Here is a 26,237-nt window from a genome sequence, read left to right on the forward strand (position 1 = left end):
CTTTATGACTAAAATAAAATTATCAGTGCCACAGTCTCCTAAATCTATCTCCATCCTTATTTTTATTAACTACTCTCATAGTTCACATCCACCTGTTAAGTGCATCTCTAAGCAGATGATACCTCTGTATTATCTTCCACCCATATGGACCCTTTTTCAGCACTCAGATTTCTGCTTTTATGCTTAGCTGTCACACTGATCAACAAATTGCTTATGGTAGACGGCATTTTTCTTTTGAGTTTACCTTTTGTGTTGTTCTAATTCTAGGGAAAGGAGTGTGTGTGTGTGTGTGTGTGTGTGTGTGTGCGAGAGAGAGAGAGAGAAATGATGATGATGATGATGACATAGCATATAACTTGTAAAAATGTTAGAGAAAAGCATTTTTTAATGAAAGGGAAAAAACCCATTCCACCATGTAGAGGTTACTACAAAGATTTTGTTGTTTTCCTATCAGTCCTTTTTCTCTGTATGTTTTCTAACTTTTTATTTTGAAATAATTTTAGACTTACAGAAGAGTTCCAAAATAGTAGTGAGAGTTCCTGTATACTCTTTCATCCAGTTTTCCTACTGATAAGTGTACTATGGTAATAGTAGATGTTATCAAAATCCTCTATGTATATTTTGACTAGGTGAAATTGTACTTTTTGTTCACTGCTCCTTACATTTAATATGATAGCACAGGCATTTCTATTATTTAAAATTTCTCAAAAACAACATTTTAATGACCAGGAAATGTATACTACATCAACACATATTAATGCTGTTGAATAGACAGATTGCTTACAATTTTTTCTATTATTAAAAATCCTCATCAACACAGGTTATACATTTTAAAAACATCTACAAATTTTCTAGGTGAAAAAAATGGTCTTTCATTATAAATTACTTTTTCAATTACCAGGAAGGTGAACATTCTAAATGCGTACTAGTCATTTTTATTTCATCTTTTATAAATTATTCATCCCGTTGTTTGCCCATGTACTCAGGGTGTCTGAATGCATTACTTACAAATTTGTGTAAAGCTTGCATATGAAGAATACTCAGCTTTCAACTCAAAGACTGCAAATATCTTACCATTTGCCTACTGCAGTTTATTTGCTTTGTTTTCATTTTGATAATCTAAAACACTTTTGCCAATTGAAAACAAAATATCTCTTTTATAGTAGCAATTTGTAATGGAAAGGCATTGTCATTGTCAAACTCTGATCCCCCAGCCACTAAGCAGCTGAAGATGCGCTTGTTGGGAATAATGGGAATTTTTTTCCTTAAAAAAGAGCCCATATATTATTCAAATTTGACAAAAGCTGCAAAAGGTTTTGCAGAAGGAATCTCAAGTTATTTTTAAACAAAAGGAATCCCAAGTTTTTTTTATTTTTTAAATGCCATCTAATACAAAATAAGAACAGTTTCTGAAAGGTTTCCTTTATATTATTGTATGATCTCTAGCATTAATTATTTTGTACTATTTTAGTGTCATCAATATTCATAACTATAATTAAACTAAAAGCTAATGCTTTATTATTACACATTGAAAATCAGAAAGCTATATACACAACAACACCAAACTACTTGAGTCCCCAAAACAACCCAATCTTTCTTCTATCTCCTGCCTCTGTCCTTACTGCTCCCATTGCCAGGAATCTCTCTGCTCCATCCGTCCCACCCCCGCCATCAGATGGAAAACTCCTGGGCTTCACTGTCATTCCCCTCCACCATAGCCACCCCTCCTCCCCATACCATCATAATTATTGCATCCATTTATCTATGTTTACTTTTACTGTCTAAGATTAAATTTGTTTTTATAGCTGTCCCCTCTTCCGAAGTGTCAGTGACCTGAGAACAAGAGAGTTAGTCATCACAGGAGCCCCAGTGTCTAGCAAAGGTTTTGAAATATAATAGGAGCCCTGTTAATATCTACAAAATAAACTGAATTATCCACATAAGGTAACAATCTTCAGAACTAGTTATAAGAAGCTCAACCTTGTTTTCCAAATTATACTAATACATAATGCCGCAAGCTCATATACCAACTCTGCCGTCCATTCTGCCCCATGGAGTCTGCAGTTTCACTTGGGCACTGTCACATGCTTTCTATTCACTGATAGTGACTCAGGAAGAAGAGAACACCTTTTTTCAGGCAGATTATTATTAATCGCTCTTTTTATTTCTTTAACTTTTTATTTTGAAATAATTTCAAACTTACAGAAGAGTTGGAAGAAGAGAACAAAGAACTGTTGTATACCCTTCAATCAAATTCACCGTTACCATTTTGCCATATTTCTCTTTCTACCCACACACACAAACACGTGCACATCCACAAGATATTTTTCCTGAACCATTTCAGAACTATTTGCAGCATCATGCAGTTTTATCCCTTAGTACTTCATTCTTCTTTCCTAAGAACAAGGACATTCTCTACATGACCACAGATAAATAAATTAGCTACTGGGTTTGTCTGATGTGTCCACATGATTAGATTCAAGTTATGCATTTTTGGCAAGAATACTAAGCAGAGTACATCATGAGAAACGTGGGACTGGAAGAAACACAAGCTGGAATCAAGATTGCCGGGAGAAATATCAATCACCTCAGATATGCAGATGACACCACCCTTATGGCAGAAAGTGAAGAGGAACTAAAAGCCTCTTGATGAAAGTGAAAGAGGAGAGTGAAAAAGTTGGCTTAAAGCTCAACATTCAGAAAATGAAGATCATGGCATGCAGTCCCATTACTTCATGGGAAATAGACAGGGAAACAGTGGAAACAGTGTCAGACTTTATATTTTTGGGCTCCAAAATCACTGCAGATAGTGATTGTAGCCATGAAATTAAAAGACGTTTACTCCTCGAAAGAAAAGCTATGACCAACCTAGATAGTACATTCAAAAGCAGAGACATTACTTTGCTGACTAAGGTCCATCTAGTCAAGGCTATGGTTTTTCCAGTGGTCATGTATGGATGTGAGAGTTGGACTGTGAAGAAGGCTGAGTGCCGAAGAATTTATGCTTTTGAACTGTGGTGTTGGAGAAGACTCTTGAGAGTCCCTTGGACTGCAAGGAGATCCAACCAGTCCATTCTGAAGGAGATCAACCCTGGAATTACTTTGGAAGGAATGATGCTAAAGCTGAAGCTCCAGTACTTTAGCCACCTCATGCGAAGACTTGACTTATTGGAAAAGACTCTGATGCTGGGAGGGATTGGGGGCAGGAGGAGAAGGGGATGACCCAGGATGAGATGGCTGAATTACATCACAGACTCGATGGGCATGAGTCTGAGTGAACTCTGGGAGATGGTGATGGACAGGGAGGCCTGGCATGCTGTGATTCATGGGGTTGCAAAGAGTCGGACACGACTGAGCGACTGAACTAAACTATTGAAATGGTGTTGTGACTTTCTCAGTGTATCATGTCAGGAATCAAACTCAGTTTATTCTATCATTATGATGTTAACTTGGATCGCTCAATAAAGTAGGGTCAAGTTTCTCCACCTCAAGTTACCATTTCTTGCTTTGTAATTATTAGGTAATCTCTAAGGAGATACTCTGATGACATAAATATCCCATTCCTCTTCAAACTTAGCACTCATCGATTATTCTTCTGAATCCATTATTACAATAATGGCTGCAAAATGGCAATTTTCTGCTTCCATTATTCCTTCTACATTTGCTTATAGACATTCTTTTCCTTAAATATCTTCTCCTTGAGTTGTGTTTTTATTCCTTATAAGTATGTCCAAATTCAAGACTTGTTTCAAAAATTATTTTTAGATTTTTAAATGTTATCACATTTTTCTTTAACTTTTCATTTTCAAAGTTACATGTTAAGAAGCCCAGAGCTGACATTTCATATTGCTGCACTTAACCATTTTTGTACTTCATAAAATTTGTTTAAGACTTCTAAGTCTTTCTTCAAACTTCTAATTGTAATCCAAGACTAGATCTGTCTCATTACAGTGCTACCTAATCAGTCACGGAAAATGTCTAATTCCTGTCTAAGAATCTTGTTAACATATCTCTGGTTTGTACAGACTCATTTTTAATCACATTTCATTGCACAGCAAAGAATAAGAAAGATTTACTCTAATCCTGCAATTTCAGTTCAGTTCAGTTCAGTCGCTCAGTTGCGTCCGACTCTTTGCGACCCCATGAGTCAATTTAGGTACCAATAAACTTCTATTCTACTAGCTTGTGTTCAGACAAAAATCAAAATGAAATCCTCAGAGAATAGATTGATCTAATGACTTTAGTGGGGAAAAAAAAAACTTTTGGGAGCTTCTCTGGTGTCTCAGTGGTAAAGATTTCACCTGCGAGTCCGGGAGACACAGGTTCGATCCCTAATCTGGGAAGATCCCCTGTGCTGTGGAGCAACTAACCCATACACCACGATTACTGAGCCTGTTCTCCAGAGTCTAGGAGCTACAACTACCGAGCCCACGTGTCTCAACTAGTGAAGTTCGCATGCCGGAGAGCTTGTGCTCTGCAACAAGCGAAGTCACATTACTGAGAAGCCTGTGCACAAAATAGCTGCCCTTTGCCACAACTAGAGCAAAGCCCACACAAAAGGAAGATCAAACAAAGAAAAGTTCAATTGTTTGGATGCTAACTTTCTAAAGATAGATGATTTTTTAAACCTATGCATTTACCTTTAAGTAACTGCCATATTAAAAAATAATTTAGGAAATCTTGCTACTAAATATTACTCAAATTCTTTTTTTCTTAAATTATATCTCCAGGCTTAAGATGAAGGGCTATGTGTTCTCAAATATGATGTTTTTTTTCAAGTCAATCAGTGCCACTTTGAAAGGACCCACAAATACATATAACTTCAGAGCCAACATCAATTGTGTACAGTGAAAAAATCATTTGAAACTTGGAAACTATGGCATGGAGGATCATAGATTTTCAGAGCTTGGTGATCATATCCAGAAGGCAAGGGGACATGAGGTGATTTGGCCACAATCTATTCATATCAAGTGGATAAGGATGACGTATTAATTAAAAATGGTGGAGAGAGATTGATGATTGGAAGTGCATAGTCTATCAGTGTTTAACAGTTTTGAGTTTGTCACCCCTGCCTACATCCTCATCTTTTGTTAGTCATCCTCTCCTAAAAGGATGTGGCTTTATGGCTGTGACCTCAGTCCCAGGCTGCTTTCAAGACCCAATCCTGATTTTAGACAGGTGATATTTAAGGAAATTTAGTCAGTTTGTTTAGAACTGACATCAAATTAACCATGCGCTTTTTTCCTGAGCTCTGACTTTACATGCAGAGGTTTTCCTCTGACTACTTAACTAGATTGCCATCTTGGTTCAGATTCCACCTGGAACCAACGGCTGACCTGCTCTGTTGAACACTCACCTGCTGAGATTTTCAAATGCTAGCATAACTGAAGATCCTGTGCCACCTAACTCTTTTTTGTCAGTGTACCTCTGTTAGGGCTTCCCACCTGGCACTAGCGGCAACGAACCTGCATGCCAATTGAGCAGACGTAAGAACATGGGTTCGATCCCTGGGTCAGAAGATCCCCTGGAGGAAGGCATAGCAACCCATTCCAGTATTCTTGCCTAGAGAATCCCATGGGCAGAGATGCCTGGCAGGCTACAGTCCATGGGGTGGCATAGAGGCGGATTAGCATGCATGCATACCTGTCACTAAACACTGAACTACTCTCATAGCCAACATCTGTGATCTTTCTCATTTATTCAAACATTTATGAAGTGCCTCTTCTATGTCAAGTAGTGCACTAAGCACAGGTGTAAATATTAATGATGAAAACAGGTACACTTTAATTCCTGACCTTAAGGAACTTGACATTCTTGTGAGGGTGACAGAAAGAACGATATAATCATAAGGTGGGAAACTATTAGAAGGAAATAGGGAATAATAGAGTTAGGGGAAACCTCTCAGGGAAGGCAACATTAAGGATGGAGATTTGAAAGATGAAATAAACTAGCCATGTGAAGTACTGCAAAGAGCATTTCAGGTGTGAAATGCATAAAACAGTAGGTGTGAATACTCTAAACAGGATTGAGAAGCTGTAAGAAATGGAGGCAAGTACAGCTGCCACATACTAAGGGAAGAGGAAAGATGCTTAAATGAGAAAGAAGAGGCAGAGCATGTAGACCCTTGTGGGCCAAAAGAAAACATCTCGGGTCTTCCCTGGTGGTCCAGTGGTTAACAATTTGCCTACCAATGCAGGGTACATGGGTTCCATTCCCGGTACAGGAAGATTCCAGGTGCTGCAGAGCAGTTGAACCCATGCTCCACAAAAGATTAGCCACTGAGGCAAGAAGCCTGTACACGGCAGCTAGAGAGTAGCCCCTCACTTACCACAACTAGAGAAAGCCCACGCACAGCAACAAAGACCCAGCGCAGTAAAAAAATAAATTAAAAAATTAAAATTAGAAAAATAAGCCATTTGGACGATAATATGGTTGCAATAAGAAGCCTTTGAAGGATTTTACATAGGGAAACTACATGATTTTCATTTTAAAAAGATTAGTGAGTTGAAACAGGTGTTAAAACATGTTCACAGAAGTATCATTCATAATAGCCAAAAAGTGCAAACAATTCAAATGTCTATCAACTGATGAATAAACGAAATGTGATATATTCACACAATAAAACATTGCTCAGCCATAAATGGGAATTAAGGACTGATACATGTTCCATCAAGGATGAACCTTGAAAACATTTCTCATGAAAGAAGCCACAAAAGCCACAAAAATTTTTTTTAAAAGCCCACAAAATATGATTCCATTTACATGAAATGTCCAGAAGAGACAAATTTTTGAAGACAGAAAGCAGATCACTGGTTTTCAGGGGAAGAAGAGTGGAAAGTGTTTAATAGATCAGGGTTTCTTTTTGAAAGTACTCTAGAATTAGCAAGTGGTGATGGCTACAAAACATTGTGAATATATGAAAAGCCACTCAATTGTATACTTTTTAAATGGTTAAAATGACTGACTTCATGTTACGTAACTTTTACCTATCTAAAGAAAAATAGCACTCTTTGGACAATGTTTGGTTTGTGGGGTGGGGGGAGCCTAGGTACTGCAGGAGGTGGTCTGTAACTGGATTAGGGTGGTGACTGGAGAGGTGAAGGAAAGGGGAAAATCCACTATGTATTTTGGAGGTGACATTTACTATATTTTCTGATGTTAGGAACTGAGAGTGGACGGAGTGAAGAAGAGAAGGAGGGAAGGATAGAAGTAGGGAGAGAGAGAGAACAGGAGGAGGGAGGGAGGGAGCGATGGAAGGAGGGAGGTTTCAGACCTGGAAGAGGAACATGTTTTAAGAAGAAATGAAGATGTCGGCTTTGGACACACTAACCTTGAGATGCCCCTAATCCATTGGTTTGGACCACCCACTTTCCAGTGAATTATCTTTTAACATTTCTAAACTTCAGTTTCCTCATCTATATAAAACAAGAATATTAAACGTTCATTGGAGATGTTTGTCATGAGAGTTCAGTTAGGTAATTGATGTAAAGCTCTTAGCACAATTTCTAACACATAATAAAACTTGAGTCACTATCTGAGATTATCACTGTCATAATCTCTGTCCTGATTATTATAAGTAATCCATAACTGCCTCTCTGTTCCTTCTTCTAACACCTGTAGATGCTTGGCCCAAACTAGAGGACTTCAGGGAACAAAGCTTAAGGCTCTCCCTATCTATTTTCTCTTACTGCGGCTGAGTATACAACTGGCCATGATTGTAGACAATATTGACTGAGGGAAATGACTGGGTAAAAATAATATTCAGATCCCTCAGGCAGGCAAGTATATTCCAATGGCAGAGAAGGAACACTGAGCTCCAGTAATCGCATGACACTCTCCTTATTAAGAGCATCCAACTCTTCTGATTTTTACTTCCTTAGCATCCTCCTGTCTTTAATTTCCCAAGTGTTCTTTTCCTCAGGGAATAAAAGGTTCTGACAAGCTGACATGAATATCTAGTCTACTTGGCAGTTAATTTCCTCATAGAGACTTATAAATTGATGCCCTGATTTATAGTCAGACTGATAAGTTTGGTGAGAAGGGACCAGTTTGCGTGGGCCTGTTAACCTCTGGATGACCACATAATAGCACAGTTACTGAACATGAGTCTGCGTCGGACTCTGGACAAAGATGATCACTAAGGAATGACGCATCCTCTGACACCAAGCTGAAACAGCTAATCATACTTAATGATACAATGCATCACAGTGTAGTTGTGAATATTAAATGAGTTAATAGATATTAAAGTACCTAACACATTTTAGATTCTCAAAAAACAGTTTATGTTTCAACACTTTAAGCCACATGCAACACAGTGGGGAAAAGACTCAAGTTTGAAAACTTTTTAGATGAACTGAAATGATCCTAAATTTTTCCCCCAACTCCATCCTATATATTTCAGCCACTCAGTCATGTCTGGCTCTCTGCAACCCCAAGGACTGTAGCCCACTAGGCTCCTTTGTTTATGGGATTTCCCAGTCAAGAATAGTGGAGTAGGTTGCCATTCCCTTCTCCAGGAGATCTTACTGACCCAGGAATTAAACCCAGATCTCCGCATTGCAGGTGGATTCTTTACCATCTGAGATACCAGGGAAGCCCTAACCCTTTCCTCTTAAAAAGAGTAGTGGTTTATTTTTAGTGGCTTCTCATTTGTGCAATGATCCTATTTGCCATTGGCTGACTTCATAAATATCATTCAGTAATGCTTAGAAGATTCATGCAAATCAAAATTATACCTAAAAATAACCTTAAATATTCTGAGGAATAATTTACAAGCTCTGTAACCTTGGACAAGTCACAACCTTTCTCCAGGTCTGTGTCTCATAGACAGTAACTATGCCTTACCAGCTCGTCTTATAACATCTCTTGGTGTTCCTTCCATCTCTGAAATCTATTCAACTATATTTACCACTGAATCCTCAGCACTCAATACAAAGTATGTATTACTGACATATATGCTGAATGATTGAATAGCTGTATTTCAAGGGTATATTTTCCTAACAACTTTCATAAATAAGTTCAGTGTTTACAGCAAAGGAAATGAAACTCAGTCACTAACTTGCTATCCATAAAAGTTTGAAGTTCTTATTTAAAGAAACATAATTTAAAAAATAATCATGGAAAACTAGTCAATCTAATCACACTAGGACCACAGCCTTGTCTAACTCAATGAAACTAAGCCATGCCCTGTGGGGCCACCCAAGACGGGCGGGTCATGGTGGAGAGGTCTGACAGAGCATGGTCCACTGGAGAAGGGATTGGCAAACCACTTCAGTATTCTTGTCTTGAGAACCCCATGAACAGTATGAAAAGGCAAAATGGTAGGATACTGAAAGAAGAACTCCCCAGGTCGGTAGGTGCCAAATATGCTACTGGAGATCAGTGGAGAAATAACTCCAGAAAGAATGAAGGGATGGAGCCAAAGCAAAAATGACACCCAGTTGTGGAAGTGACTGATGATATAAGCAGAGTCCAATGCAGTAAAGAGCAATATTGCATTGGAACCTGGAATGTTAAGTCCATGAATCAAGGCAATTTCGACATGGTCAAACAGGAGATGGCAAGAGTGAACCTCAACATTCCAGGAATCAGCGAACTAAAATGGACTGGAATGGGTGAATTTAACTCAGATGACCATTATATCTACTACTGAGGGCAGGAATCCCTTAGAAGAAATGGAGTAGCCATCATGGTTAACAAAAGAGTCCAAAATGCAGTACTTGGATGTAATCTCAAAAATGACAGAATGATCTCTGTTCGTTTCCAAGGCAAACCATTTAGATCACAGTAATCCAAGGCAATGCCCCAACCAATAACACTGAAGAAGCTGAAGTTGAACAGTTCTATGAAGACCCACAAGACCTTTTAGAACTCACACTCAAAACAGAGGTCCTTTTCATTATAGGGGACTGGAATGCAAAAGTAGGAAGTCAAGAAACACCTGGAGTAACAGGCAAACGTGGCCTTGGAACACGGAATGAAGCAGGGCAAAGGCTAATAGAGTTTTGCCAAGAGAACACACTGGTCATACCAAACACCCTCTTCCAACAACACAAGAGAAGACTCTACCCATGGACATCACCAGATGGTCAACACAGAAATCAGATTGATTACATTCTTTACAGCCAAAGATGGAGAAGCTCTACACAGTCAGCAAAAACAAGACTGGGACCTGACTGTGGCTCAGATCATGAGCTCCTTATTGCCAAATTCAGACTTGAAGAAACTAGGGAAAACCACTAGACCATTCAGGTATGCTGCTAATTTGCTTCAGTCATGTTCGACTCTGTCCGACTCCATAGAAGGCAGCCCACCAGGCTCACCCATCCTTGGGATTCTCCAGGCAAGAACACTGGAGTGGGTTGTCATTTCCTTCTCCAATGAATCAAAGTGAAAAGTGAAAGTGAAGTTGCTCAGTCGTGTCCTACACTTAGCGACCCCATGGACTGCAGCCTACCAGGGTCCTCCGTCCATTGGATTTTCCAGGCAAGAGTACTGGAGAGGGGTGCCATTGCCTTCTCTGCCAGTTCAGGTATAAACTAAATCAAATCCCTTTTGATTATACAGTGAAAGTGAGAAATAGATTTAAGGGCCTAGATCTGATAGATAGAGTGCCTGATGAACTATGGACTGAGGTTCATGACATTGTACAGGAGACAGGGATCAAGACCATCCCCATGGAAACAAAATCCAAAAAAGCAAAATGGCTGTTTGAGGAGGCTTTATAAATAGCTATGAAAAGAAGAGAAGCGAAAAGCAAAGGAGAAAAGGAAAGACATAAGCATCTGAATGAAGAGTTCCAAAGAATAGCAAGAAGAGATAAGAAAGCCTTCTTTAGTGATCAATGCAAAGAAACAGAGGCTAACAACAGAATGGGAAAGACTAGCGATCTCTTCAAGAAAATTAGAGATACCAAGGGAACATTTCATGCAAAGATAGGCTCGATAAAGGACAGAAAAGGTATGGACCTAACAGAAGCAGAAGATATTAAGAATAGGTGGCAGGAATGTAAAGTCAAGTGGGCCTTAGAAAGCATCACTACGAACAAAGCTAGTGAAGGTGATGGCATTCCAGTTGAGCTATTTCAAATCCTGAAAGATGATGTTGTGAAAGTGCTGCACTCAATATGCCAGCAAATTTGGAAAACTCAGCAGTGGCCACAGGACTGGAAAAGGTCATTTTTCAGTCCAGTCTGAAAGAAAGGCAATGCAAAAGAACGCTCAAACTACTGCACAATTGCACTCATCTCAGATGCTAGTAAAGGAATGCTCAAAATTCTCCAAGCCAGGCTTCAGCAATACATGAACCATGAATTTCCAGATGTTCAAGCTGGTTTTAGAAAAGGCAGAGGAACCAGAGATCGAATTGCCAACATTCGCTGGATCATGGAAAAAGCAAAAGAGTTCCAGAAAAACATCTATTTCTGCTTTATTGACAATGCCAAAGCCTTTGACTGTGTGAATCACAAGAAACTGTGGAAAATTCTTCAAGAGATGGGAATACCAGACTACCTGACCTGCGTCTTGAGAAATCTGTATGCAGGTCAGGAAGCAACAGTTAGAACTGGACATGGAACAACAGACTGCTTCCAAATAGGAAAAGGAGTACATCAAGGCTATATATTGTCACTCTGCTTATTTAACTTATATGCAGAGTACATCATGAGAAACGCTGGGCTGGAAGAAGCACAAGCTGGAATTAAGATTGCCAGGAGAAATATCAATAACCTCAGATATGCAGATGACACCATCCTTATGGCAGAAAGTGAAGAGGAACTAAAAACCTTCTTGATGAAAGTGAAAGAGGAGAGTGAAAAAGTTGGCTTAAAACTCAACATTCAGAAAACGAAGATCATGGCACCTGGTCCCATCACTTCATGGCAAATAGATGGGGAAACAGTGGAAACAGGGTCAGACTTTATTTTGGGGGGGCTCCAAAATCGCTGCAGATGGTGATTGCAGCCATGAAATTAAAAGATGCTTACTCCTTGGAAGGAAACTTATGACCAACCTAGATAGCATATTCAAAAGCAGAGACATTACTTTGCCAACTAAGGTCCATCTAGTTGAGGCTATGGTTTTTCCACTAGTCATGTATGGATGTGAGAGTTGGACCGTGAAGAAAGCTGAGCGCCAAAGAATTGTTGCTTTTGAACTGTGGTGTTGGAGAAGACTCTTGAGAGTCTCTTGGAGTGCAAGGAGATCCAACCAGTCCATTCTAAAGATCAGTCCTGGGATTTCTTTGGAAGGAATGATGCTAAAGCTGAAAATCTAGTACTTTGGCCACCTCATGCAAAGAGTTGACTCATTGGAAAAGACTCTGTTGCTGGGAGGGATTGGGGGCAGGAAGAGAAGGGGATGACAGAGGATGAGATGGCTGGATGGCATCACCGACCTGATGGACGTGGGTTTGGGTGAACTCTGAGAGTTGGTGATGGACAGGGAGGCCTGGCGTGCTGCGCTTCATGGGGTCGCAAAGAGTCGGACATGACTGAGTGACTGAACTGAAGTGAACTGAACTTTAAAAATTCATTGACTGATGGTAAAGAACAGATTCTCATGGGAGCTTTTTAAGTGCCAATCCTAACACCATTATAATGGGTGGGTAGTGAGTAGGTGAATTGATGAACCAATTGATTAAATACTTTATACACATAAAACTATATCCTGCTAAATTATAAGAGCATAAATTTCCAGGTCAGTTTTTTTTTTTTTTTCACTTTTCCCCCACCTATGAATGCTCAGAAAATCTTGTTCAAAATATCTAATTCAAAAAATCTACCCCTCTGGATTTTTGGCATGCTTAAGAAATGATGACACCCTTCAACACTATCAACACAGTATATAAGAAGAGGCTCCATTTGTGGCTCTTTGATTCTGTTGTGGTATCCTTACTTTCTAGATGTTAGCTTTACTTTATAATCTCACTCTTTCCACACTGATAAGAATAAAATAATTATAAATTTCTTTCTCATCCCTTTCACTTTTATTACTAAACAATTTCAAGAATGTAGAGGATCTTTAAAAATTCTATTTCAATGTATTACTGATGACATAACACATAAGTCTGGACATCCACCTGAAAATTAATATACAAAGTCAAGAATAGAAAAACTTGAGCTTGCAGAAACATTTTATTGCCTTTCCTAATAAACCTCACGTTTCCAGAAAAAGTAATTAGAACTGTATTTGTTTTGTTCTTGTATCCATAATCACTGTAGACTAAATAAAATTATTTATATTATCTAGACTTTAGCTTCCCTCAATTAAATGTAGTTCAGTGGAATAAATATTATTGACTACCTGCTGGGAGCCAGACCCTGTACCAGGTTCTTAGGAATCAAAGATTAATAAGACATTTTCTAATTCTCATGAAGTTCACAGCTTAATTAGTATATTGTTTTTTGTTTTACAAAACTTTGGCCTCATTCTCATTCCAATCAGAATTGCTCTACTTTTACCAGCTGCATGTTTTAGGGCTTAATAAAGTACTGCCTCAAGATATCCAAAAAAAAAAAAAAAAAAAACCACTGATCTGGAGGAAGTTATGGGCATTGTACTTGTTGTACAGGTAATAATTGTATTTTCTCAGCCTGGGTTCCTCAGAATACAGAACCTAAGACAAAGAAGTATGTTACAGGGAACAAAATCCTGGGAAGAAGGCACAAAGGGGGAAAGGAAGGAGAGTCAAAAAAAGATTTGTTATTGAATTGACTGGCTACTGAAACAGAAGGTTGGATACTGAGTCTTATAGGACACACTAATAACCTCTCAGGAAAAGAAAGCACAAAGCATTTTCATTACTCTGTTCTTCATGGACTTCCCTCACAGCTCAGTCGGCAAAGAATCTGCCTGCAGTGCAGGAGACCTGGGTTCGATTCCTGGGTTGGGAAGATCCCCTGCAGAAGGAAAAGGCAATCCACTCCAGTAATCTTGCCTGGAAAATCCCATGGACAGAGGCTGGTGGCTACAGTCCATGGGGTCACAAAGAGTTGGACACGACTTGGCGACTAAACCACCACCACCTCTTCCTCATTGGTCAGTGGTGTCCCCCAGGGCAATAACTCCCCATCATTTCTTCTTTTGCACATGTTTGACTGCTGGTCAGAATCCCATGATGCCCCATGCTACTTCACCATCAAATAAAGAATCTTGAAGGCTAGACCAGGGGTGTGATAACTTACAGTGAACGATGTTGGATTCATGATCTCGGACCTGGGACCAAGCTTGAGCACTCAAGAGCTTTTCTGTAGCAGAGTTTTATTAAAGTAAGCCTTCTCTGTCAGAGAAAGCTTCTGACACAGACATCAGAAGGGGATCGGAGAGTGCCCCACACCGCCCCCCCACCCCATGTGCTAGTCTTTAGCAAGGGAGCTATACACTTTTTAAATTAGTTATTACAATAAATAAAAAGAATGTCTCAAGGTTGTAAAATTTTTTCCAGATCCACTCCCACAGCTTACATTTAAGATAAGAGGATTAGAACTTAACAATAGAAAGATTTTACCAGACCCACTCCCATAATATACATTTAAGATAACAAGATTAGTCAGAGGTTTTCAAGAAATAGAAACTGTCCTCAATCAGAAAACATTGTTGTTATATGCCTGGTAGGCTACAGTCCACGGGGTCACAAAGAGTCAGACACGACTGAGCAACTTCACTTTCACTTTTCACAGAATTTAAACTGAGTTTTTTGTTGTGTAATCAACAGTTTAAAGAAAAAACATTTTATGTGACTAAGACTATGGAATGTAAAGAGAGAGAGAGAAAAAAAAAAGACCTTTGTCCTTTCGTCCTCCTTGAGAATTTCAGACCCCTATCTGCTTCTTGAGAGCCCCAGATCCCTTTCTCCTCCTCGGGTACCCCAGACTTCTTATCAACCTGCCTAGGGTTGGGGGGGGGGTATAAATGGCAAGAGAGAATGGGTATTCTAGACAGAAGGAACAATTTATATAAGATACAAATGTTTCAAACAGCCAGATGTATTTGAAGTATGCTAAGAAAATCAGTATCCCTGGAGCTGAAGCAGTAGTAGATTAATTTAGAGATGCGGACAAGATTCAAAACATAATAAACTTGACAAGTCATGTTAGGAGGTAACTTCAGTAAGTTCAGTCACTCAGTCCTGTCTGACTATTTGTGACCCCATGGATTATGGCATGCCAGGCTTCCATGTCCATCACCAACATCCAGAGCTTACTCAAACTCATGTCCATTGAGTTGGTTATACCATCCGACCATCTCATCCTCTGTTGTCCCCTTCTCCTCCCACCTTCAATCTTTTCCAGCATCAGGGTCTTTTCAAATGAGTCAGTTCTTTGCATTAGGTGGCCAAAGTAGTGGAGTTTCAGCTTCAGCATCAGTCCTTTCAATGAATATTCAGGGTTGATTTCCTTTAGGATTGACTGGCTGGATCTCCTTGCTGTCCAAGGGACTCTCACAAGTCTTCTCCAATAACACAGTTCAAAAGCATCAATTCTTTGGCACTCAGCTTTCTTTATAGTCCAGCTCTCACATCCATACCTGACTACTGGAAACACCATAGCTTTGACTAGATGGACCTTTGTTGGCAAAGTAATGTCTCTGCTTTTTAATATGCTGTCTAGGTTGGTCATAGATCTTCTTAAAGGAGCAAGCACCTTTTAATTTCTAGGAGGTAACTCAGTACCAGAAAAAAAAAAAAAGGGGGAAAGTCATTTGAGTGATTTTAAATGAAAAAGTGAATTTAGGAAAGGGTGTAAATGGAATAATTCTGATTAACATTATTATATTTGTAAAATGAGAAATGCGATGTATGTAAAGGATTTAGGAAACACAAAAAGGTAGAATATTACTTTTATTAACACACAGACTATGCTATGTTAGGATATATATATTGTAAGCCCTAGACAATCACTAAAAATAATAAAAGGTAGAGCTAAGATATCAATAGAGGAAATAAAATGAAACACACTTGCAAAACAACAATTCAAATTAATTAAAAGTAGTCAAGGAATGGGTAACGGAGGAAAAAGTAGAGGTAAAAAAAATGGAATGAAAAAAAAGACAGTACACTGAAACCCAAATATTTCAAAGATAATACTAAATGTAAATGGATTAAATACCCTCAATTAAAAAGACAAATCAATGTAATACAAATGAACCTCACAGATATTATACAAATTGAAAGAAACCGGAAATAAAGAGTACATACTGAGTAATTTAATTTGTATGAAAGTACAGGTGAGACAAAGCCATTTTATACTGATAGAAATCAGACAGACCAGTAAATGCCTAGGACAGAGGGCTGCAAGAGACTGACATTACGAAAATGCCAAGGTGTAAGAGTGAACTTTGGGGGAACATTAAAAATGTTCTGTATCTTAATTGGTTCTATGCATAATACATTTTTCAAAGTCATTGATCTGTCCACTTGGAACGTGAGAGTTTTAGAGTCTCTGGTCCTATATTAGGTTTTTTATTTAGGTCTTTATTTTTTAATTTATTTTCTTGGACTCCAAGAAATCACTGCAGATGGTGACAGCAGCCATGGAATTAAAAGACATGTGCTCCTTGGAAGAAAAGTTATGACCAACCTAGACAGCATGCTAAAAAGCAGAGACATTACTTTGCCAACAAAGGTCTGTCTAGTCAAAGCTATGGTTTTTCCAGTAGTCATGTATGGATGTGATGTGAGAGTTGACCATAAAGAAGGGTGAGGGCAGAAGACTTGATGCTTTTGAACTGTGGTATTGGAGAAGACTCTTGAGAGTCCCTTGAACTGCAAGGAGATCAAGCCAGTCTATCCTAAAGGAAATCAGTCCTGAATATTCACTGAAAGGACTGATGCTGAAGCTAAAGCTCCAATACTTTGGCCTAATGCAAAGAGCCAACTCATTAGAAAAGACCCTGATGCTGGGAAAGACTGAGGCAAGAGAAGGGGACAACAGAGAATGAGATGGTTGAATGGCATCACCAACTCAATGGACATGAGTTTGAGCAAGCTCCAGGAGATGGTGAGGAACAGGGAAGCTTGGCATGCTGCAGTCCATAGAGTGACAAAGAGTCAGACACAACTGAGTGACTGAACAACAAATTTTGGAATATGGTGCTAAAGAATGTTCTAATTTCATCATTTTATATGTAGCTATCCAGTTTTCCCAGCACCACTTATTGAAATGACTGTCTTCTCCCCATTGTATATTCTTGCCTCTGGGGACATAGATCAATTGACCATAAGTGTGGGTTTATACCTGAGCTCTCTATATTGTTCCATTGATCTATCTGTTTTTATGCCAGTACTGTATTGTTTTAGTTACTATAGCTTTGTAGTATAAAACTCTTGGAGGAAAAAATAAGCAGGACACTCTTTGACATAAATCACAGCAATATTTTTAGATCCATCTCCTAAAGGAAATAAAAGCAAATAATAAACAAATGGGACCTAAGTAAACAAAAGCTTTTGCATAGCAAAGGAAACCACCAAAACAAAAAGACAACCTACTAAGTGGGAGAAAATATTTGTAAATTATATGACTGATAGGGATTAATATTCAACATATATAAACAGTTCATACAATGCAACATTAAAAAAAATTTTTAATGGGGAGGCTATTCCCTGGCAGTATAGTGGTTAGGACTCAGCACTTTCATTACCAGGGTCTGGGTTCAGTCCCTGGTCAGGGAACCAAGATCCTGCAAGCCATGCCACAGAGCAAAAAATTAAAAATGAGGCAGAAGAACTGAATAAATATTTTTCCAAAGAGGAAAGCTGATGGTGAACAGACACAGGAAAAGATGCTCAGCATCACTAATCATCAGGGAAATGCAAATAAAATCACAGTGAGCTATCACCTCACACGTGTCTGAATGGCTATCATCAAAAAGAACACAAATAACACATTTGGTAAGGATGTGGAGAAAAGGGAACTTTCACATACTAATGATGGAACTGTAAATTGGTGCAGTCACTGTGGAAAACAGTATGGAGGGTCTCAACAATTAAAAACAGAACTACCATATGGTCTATCAACTCCACTCCTGGGTATATGTTTGAAAAAAAAAACAAAAACAATAAGTTGAAATGATACATGCCTCCCAATGTTCATAGCAACATTATTTATTTGATGGACACTTAGGAAGCAACCTAAGTGTCCATCAAAAGGTGAATGGATAAAGAAGCTTATATATATATATATATATATATCACATTAATATACACATAGACATAGATATATCACACACATATGTACATACACACACGTGTGTGTGTGTGTGTGTGTGTGTGTGTGTGTGGCTCAGTGGTAAAGAAACCACCTGCCAATGCAGGAGATGCAGGTTTAGTCCCTGCATCAGGAAGATCCCTGGAGAAGGAAAAGGCAACCCACTCCAGTACTCTTGCCTGGGGAATTCCATGGGCAGAGGAGCCTGGTGGGCTACAGCCCATGGAGTGGCAAAAGAGTCAACCACAACTTAACAACTATACACAATGGAGTACTACTGAGTCAAAAAAAAGAAAAAAAGAATAATATTTTGCCATTTGGAGCAACGTAGGTGAACTTGTCCCTTGTGGCTCAGTCAATAAAGAATCCACCTGCAGTACAGGAGACCAGGGTTCAGTCCCTGCATTGGGAAGACCCCCTGGAGGAGGGCATGGCAACCCACTCCAGTATTCTTGCCTTAAGAATCCCCATGAACAGAGGAGCCTGGTGGGCTGCAGTCCATGGGGTCACAAAGAGTCAGACACGACTGAATGACTCCACACATGGGTGAACTTGGAGGACATGACGCTAAGTGAAACAAGTTAGAGAAAAACAAAAACTACCTGGTATCACTAATATGTGGAATCTAAAAAATACAACAAACGTGTGAATGTAAAAGCAGCAGACTCACAGATCTAGAGAACACACTAGTGGTTTAGGGTTAGGGGTCTCTGAATGGGAGGTACAATCGATTGTGTGTAAGACAGGCTACAAGGATTTATTGTACAACATGGGAAATATAGCCAATATTTTATAATAGCTGTAAATGGAGCATAACCTTTAGAAACTGTATAACTTTTTTTAATTAAAAAAATTGTGACTTTTATTGCATATGAATTATACATAGACAATGTATATTTTCCAAAAGCAGCAAACAAACATCTCTCAGCTTTCTTTTTGAAGGAGTAAATGGTGATAATGAAGACAACACAGGAGGCAGAGAAAGTCTGGGCTTCACCTAAGAGGGCTGTTTACATGGAGCACCAATTTGAAACTATACTGCTATGCTAGGGGCTGGGAGAGCAAGGACGAAAAATACACAGTTCCGCTATCTTGAAGGACAGGAATAGTCTAATGGAGGGTGTATGAAAACAACCTAGTTTAACACATTATGAGAAATGTTCCTTTAGAGTTATAAACAAAGTGTTTCAGGAGAGAGATACTAAATGTTTTAATTTAAAATAATTAAAAATACTCAAAGTTCCTCATCAATAGGTAAAAACAAATGTCTGTGTATTCATGCCATAGAATGCTATTTCAACAATAAAAAGAAACTATTGAACAGGCAAAATCATGGATGAATCTCCAAATAATTATGTTGAGTGGAAGAGGCCGGAATCATCCCTCTCAGAAAAAAAAAAGGACATACTGTATGGCTCCATTTATATAAAACTCTAAAAACTGAAAAATAATCTATAGTGACAGAAAGCATACAAGTGGTCATCCGGAGGGAGAGAAGAGGGAAGTGAAAGAATGAAGGGATTACAAAGGTATGTGATGAAGCCTTTGAGGGTGATGGATACATTCATTATCTTGATTATAGTGATGGTCTAAACTTTATACCACTTCTCCAAATAGAATTAGTTTATACTCTAACTGGCTCAAAATTGGGAAAGGAGTGTGACAAGGTTGCGTATTGTCACCCTCCTTATTTAAAGGGCTTCCCTGATAGCTCAGTTGGTAAAGAATCCACCTGCAATGCAGGAGACCCCAGTTCAATTCGTGGGTCAGGAAGATCCTCTGGAGAAGGGACAGGCTACCCACTCCAGTATTCTTGAGCTTCCCTTGTGGCTCAGCTGGTAGAGAATCCACCAGCAATGCAGGGGACCTACAGAAGACCTGAGTTCAATCCCTGGGTTGGGAAGATCCCCTGGAGAAGGGAAAGGCTACCCACTCCAGTAGTCTCACCTGGAGAATTCCATGGACTACAGTCCAGGGGGTTGCAAAGAGTCAGATATGACTGAGCGACTTTCACTTTCACTTTCTCCTTATTTAACTTATATGCAGAGTACATCATGTGAAATGCCGGGCAAGAGGAATCACAAGTTGGAATCAAGATTGCCAGAAGAAATATCAACAACCTGGTTTCACAGGTAATATATACATCCAAACTTATCATATCAGTAATTTTAAATATGTACAGTTCACTGTAGTCAGTAATACCTCAACAAAACTGTTCTTAAAAATGCTGAAAGGAATCTTCAGAAAAGAAGACAAGATTATGATAAAGCTGCACTGAATTGCATATGATCTATTTTGTAACATAAATCTCTAACACAAATATAATGAAGAAAATATTCAGGTTGGAATAATGATGTTATCTAAACCTTATTTAGTGTTTACTCGGAGCCAGGCACTTTGCTGTCCCTCTCACTTAATTCATTTCGTTCACATATCAACAGTATGAAGCAGGCAGTTTTAATATCTCCAAGTTATAAATGAGGAAACTGAGGACCGAGTTAGAAATATGTTCAACTGAAATATAACAATCACTTTCAGTGGCTTAAACAAGAAATAGTCATGAGTGATGATATGGGGTGGGAGGTGGGAGGGGGATTCAGGATTGGGAGCTTGCATACACCCGTGGTGGATTCATGTCAATGTATGGCAAAACCAATACAGTATTGTAAAGTAAAATAAAGTAAAAAATAAATAAATAAAATTTTAAAAAATAAATAAATAAACAACAACAAAGACAAGAGGGCTGGAGGTGGACAATCTGGTGTGCTTTAAGCTGCCAAGCCATGGGTTTGCAAAGAGTCAGACACTACTTGGCAACTCAGTTCAGTTCAGTCTCTCAGTTGTCTCCGATTCTTTGCGACCCCATGAATCACAGCACGCCAGGCCTCCCTGTCCATCACCAACTCCCGGAGTTCACTCAGACCCACGTCCATCGACTCAGTGATGCCATCCAGCCATCTCATCCTCTGTCGTCCCCTTCTCCTCCTGCCCCCAATCCCTCCCAGCATCAGAGTCTTTTCCAAGGAGTCAACTCTTTGCATGAGGTGGCCAAAGTACTGGAGTTTCAGCTTTAGCATCAGTCCTTCCAGAAAAATCCCAGGGCTGATCACCTTCAGAATGGACTGGTTGGATCTCGTTGCACTCCAAGGGACTCTCAAGAGTCTTCTCCAATTCCACAGTTCAAAACCATCAATTCTTCTGCACTCAGCTTTATTTATAATCCGACTCTCACATCCATACATGGCTACTGGAAAAACCATAGCCTTGACTAGACAGACCTTAGTCGGCAAAGTAATGTCTCTTCTTTTGAATATGCTATCTAGGTTGGTCATAACTTTTCTTCCAAGGAGTAAGTGCCTTTTAATTTCATGGCTGCAGTCACCATCTTCAGTGATTTTGGAGCCCCCCCAAAATAAAGTCTGTCACTGTTTTCACCATTTCCCCATCTGGTTTTAGAAAAGGCAGAGGATCCAGAGGTCAAATTGCCAACATCCATTGGATTATCGAAAAAGCAAGAGAGTTCCATAAAAACACCTATTTCTGTTTTATTGACTATGCCAAAGCCTTTGACTGTGTGGATCACCCCAAACTGTGGAAAATTCTGAAAAAGATGGGAATACAGACCACCTGACCTACCTCTTGAGAAATCTGTATGCAGGTCAGGAAGTAACAGTTAGAATTGGACATGGAACAATAGACTGGTTCCAAATAGGGAAAGGAGTATGTCAAAGATGTATATTTGTCACACTGCTTTTTAAACTTATATGTAAAGTACATCATGAGAAATGCTGGGCTGAATGAAGCACAAGCTGGAATCAAGACTGCTGGGAGAAATATTACTAACCTCAGATATGCAGATGACACCACCCTTATGGCAGAAAGCAAAGAAGAACTAAAGAGCATCTTGATGAAAGTGAAAGGAGAGAGTGAAAGAGTTGGCTTAAAGCTCAACATTCAGAAAACTAAGATCATGGCATCTGGTCCCATCATTTCATGACAAATAGATGGAGGAACAGTAGGAAGTACTAGGGTAGATGTATATAATTTGCACCACAAATGTCCTTCCAATTCTGATTTCTATTTCCTTCACATTTTTATTTTTCTTTTTCTTTCTTTTTTTTTTTTTTTTTTTTACTTCTCTAGAAGTAACAGCAAGATAGTTGAGCAAGATGTTCAAGTAAGGGCAAGAAAACTATAGAGTTTATGCCTGGCAAGTTTTAGAAACATACTATCTAAAATTTTTATCACTTAAATATAACACAAATTTTCAAATTACTTTCCCAAAGATTAAGTGTGTTGCTTCTACAGATGTATCAGTTATTTTCTGTTCCAAGTTTCAGACTACTGCCTAGAAACCAGCACAGATTCTACATTTGTACTGAAACCAACAGAAGAGGGTATTCAAGACAAGCACAATTCACTGCACTTTATCATCTATGAGCACGAAGGCTGCACAATGTTGAATTTCTCTTCCACTCAGAGAAAAGGAAACATACATATACAAACACCTCCTTAACAGTGTTGGTTAGCTGCTTTAAAATAAAACAACGTAAAGATCATATTCAAAGAAAACCCAAGCTTTATATAGAACCACAGGACATGAGCTATATACACATTCCTTCTATCATCAATGATTTTGTGATATTTCAATGTAGGCCCTGAGACCTCAATATTTTTTTTTAATTTTTTGGCTGCACCACATGGCATGTGGGACCTTAGTTCCCCAACCAGGGACTGAGCCAGCACCCCCGCAGTGGAAGAACAGTCTGAATCACTGGACTGCCAGGGAAGTCACTGTCATAAAACCAATACTGACTACTCTGAGAAAAACACATTCAAATGTAATCAAACTCAACCGAAGAGAAGGAAAGTGCAGAGTGATCTCAGTCATACATTTCCTCTGAAAATCAAAAGATAAAACAGATTATTATTACTATAACATAACTCAGATAATCTCAATGATAGCCACTCAAGAATTCCCAAAGCTTTCAGGGAGTCAGTGGACAATCACTAAGTGCTTACTGACCAGAGGCCATTTTCCAGGCACTGTGCTGGATGTGCAGACAAGTACTTTCTCACACAAAGTCTATTATCTATTGATAAGTCTTACAAGAAGAACACTATGAAAAAATAAGTGTTCTTAAAGTGTTAAAGTGAAATGTACAGAAACTGTAGTAAATAAACAGTCTTTAATCAGTAGTCATTGTCTGACTCAAACAAGTGTAATAGGAGATCATGATGAGCAGTCAGGGAAAAGAAAGCAGCACTGAAATAGAGTTTTAAATGATGGACAGGCTATGAACACAAAAAGTAGAATGGTTTAAATGCTAGGAATCACACAAAAGGGCACAGAGTTAGAAACACACACAGATGGTAGGAGTTGGGTAGGTTACAGAAAGGACAGTTCTGGTTTCCACGATCAGTTAACATCAAGCACTGGGTGTGAATGTTGGACAATTAAGTTAGATGCACTGAGTGCTATCCTTATTCATCAGAGGGCAAATAGAATGAATACAATCACAGAAAACTAATCAAACTGATCATATGGACCACAGCCTTGTCTAACTCAGTGAAACTATGAGCAATGCCATGTAGGGCCACCCAAGACGGATGGGTCATGGTGGAAAGTTCTGAGAAAACGTGGTCCACTGGAGAAGGAAATGGCAAACGACCTCAGCATTCTTGCCTTGAGAACCCAACGAACAGTATGAAAAGGCAAAAAGATATTACACTGAAAGATGAACTCCCCAGGTTCATACGTACCCAATATGCTACTGGAGAAGAGTGGAGAAATAACTCCAAAAACAAGGAAGAAACAGAGCCCAAGTGAAAACAATGTCCAGTTGTGGATGTGATTGGCGATGGAAGTAAAGAACAATGTTGTAAAGAACAACATTGCATAGTAACCTGGAGTGTTAGGTCCGTGAATCAAGGTAAACTGGAAGTAGTCAAAAAGGAGATGGCAAGAGTGAACATAGACATTTTAGGAATCAGTGAACTAAAATGGACTGGAATGGGTGAATTTACTGCAGATGACGATTGTATCACTACTCTGGGAAAGAATACCTTAGAAGAAATGGAGTAGCCATCATAGTCAACAAAAAAGTCCAGAAATGCAGTACTTGGATGCAATCTCAAAAACAACAGAATGATCTCTGTTAGTTTCCAAGGCAAACCATTCAATATCACAGTAATCCAAGTCTATGCCCCAACCAGTAATGCTGAAGAAGCTGAAGTTGAATGGTTCTATGAAGACTTACAAGACCTTTTTTTAAAAATTTTTTTTGAGGGTTGATCAGGTTATTGACCGCCTCGTGAGGGGACAATGTAAGGGCCGCCCTGCACCAGCACAAAAATATGGAACGCTTCACGAATTTGCATGTCATCTTTGAGCAGGGGCCATGCTAATCTTCTCTGCATCGTTCCAATTTTAGTATAGGTCCTGCTGAAGAGAAGACTACAAGACCTTTTAGAACTAACACTCAAAAAAGATGTCCTTTTCATCATAGGCGACTAGAATGAAAAAGTAGGAAGTCAAGAGATACCTGGAGGAACAGGCAGATTTGGTGTTGCAGTACAGAATGAAGCAGGGCAAAGGCTAACAGAATTTTTCCAAGGAAATATACTGGTTATATCAAACACCTTCTTCCAACAAGGCAAGAGAAGACTCTACACATGGACATCACCAGATGGTCAACACCGAAATCAGATTGATTATATTCTAGGTAGCCAAAGATGTAGAAGCTCTATACAGTCAACAAGACTGGGAGCTGACTATGGCTCAGATGTCCTTATTGCCAAATTCAGACTTAAACTGAAGAAAGTAGGGAAAACCACTAGACCATTCAAGTATGACATAAATCAAATCCCTTATCCCTTATACAGTGGAAGTGAGAAATAGATTGAAGTGATTAGATCTGACAGACAGAGTGCCTAAAGAACTATGGACAGAGGTTCACTACATTGTATAGGAGGCAGTGATCAAGACCATCCCCAAGAAAAAGAAATGCAAAAAGGCAAAATGGTTGTCCGAGGAGACATTACAAATAGCTGAGAAAATAAGAGAAGCTAAAGGCAAAGGAGAAAAGGAAAGATACACCCCATCTGAATGCAGAATTCCAAAGAATAGCAAGGAGAGATGAGAAAGCCTTCCTCAATGATCAGTGCAAAGAAATAGAGGAAAATAATAGAATGGAAAAGACTAGAGCTATCTTCAAGAAAAACAAAAATCCCAAGGGAAAATTTCATGTAAAGATGGGCACAATAAAGGGAAGAAATGGTATGGACCTAGCAGAAGTAGAAGATATTAAGAAGATGGGGCAAGAATACACAGAAGAACTACACAAAAAAAGATCCTCACGACCCAAATAAGCATGGTGCTGTAATCACTCACCTAGAGCCAGACATCCAGGACTGTGAACTCAAGAAAGCCTGAGGAAGCATCACTATGAACAAAGCTAGTGAAGGTGATGGGATTCCAGTTGAGCTATTTCAAATCCTGAATGATGATGCTGTGAAAGTGCTGCACTCAATACGCCAGCAACTTTGGAAAACTCAGCAGTGGCCACAGAACTGGAAAAGGTCAGTTTTCATTCCAATCTCAAAGAAAGACAATGCCAAAGAATGTTCAAACTACCGCACAATTGCAATCATCGCACACTCTAGCAAAGTAATGCTCAAAATTCTCCAAGCCAGGCTTGGAGAACAGTACATGAACCATGAACTTCCAGATGTTCAAGGTGGATTTAGAAAAGGCAGAGGAACCAGAGATCAAATTACCAACATCCAATGGATCATCAAAAAAGCAGGAGAGTTCCAGTAAAAACATCTACTTCTGCTTTATTGACTATGCCAAAGCCTTGACTGTGTGAATCACAAGATACTGTGGAAAATTCATTAAGAGATGGGAATACCAGACCACCTGACCTGCCTCCTGAGAAATCTGTATGCAGGTCAAGGAGCAACAGTTAGAACTGGACCTGGAAAAATGGACTGGTTCAAAATTGGCAGAGGACTACGTCAAGGCTGTATATCG

At 39.1% G+C, this 26,237-nt stretch overlaps 1 protein-coding gene and 1 non-coding gene across 2 annotated transcripts in view; both read right to left on the reverse strand.

Moving 5' to 3' along the window:
• Window positions 1–26,237, reverse strand: part of SLC44A5 (solute carrier family 44 member 5) — a 448,857-nt gene that overhangs the window by 357,652 nt on the left and 64,968 nt on the right. The gene's annotated exons all lie outside the window — the stretch shown is intronic.
• Window positions 24,554–24,660, reverse strand: LOC114111055 (U6 spliceosomal RNA). The gene has a single exon (XR_003587182.2). It is a non-coding gene; the product is annotated as a U6 spliceosomal RNA (small nuclear RNA).

Source organism: Ovis aries, chromosome 1 (genome assembly GCF_016772045.2).
Source record: "Ovis aries strain OAR_USU_Benz2616 breed Rambouillet chromosome 1, ARS-UI_Ramb_v3.0, whole genome shotgun sequence".
NCBI classification, from domain to species: Eukaryota; Metazoa; Chordata; class Mammalia; order Artiodactyla; family Bovidae; genus Ovis; species Ovis aries.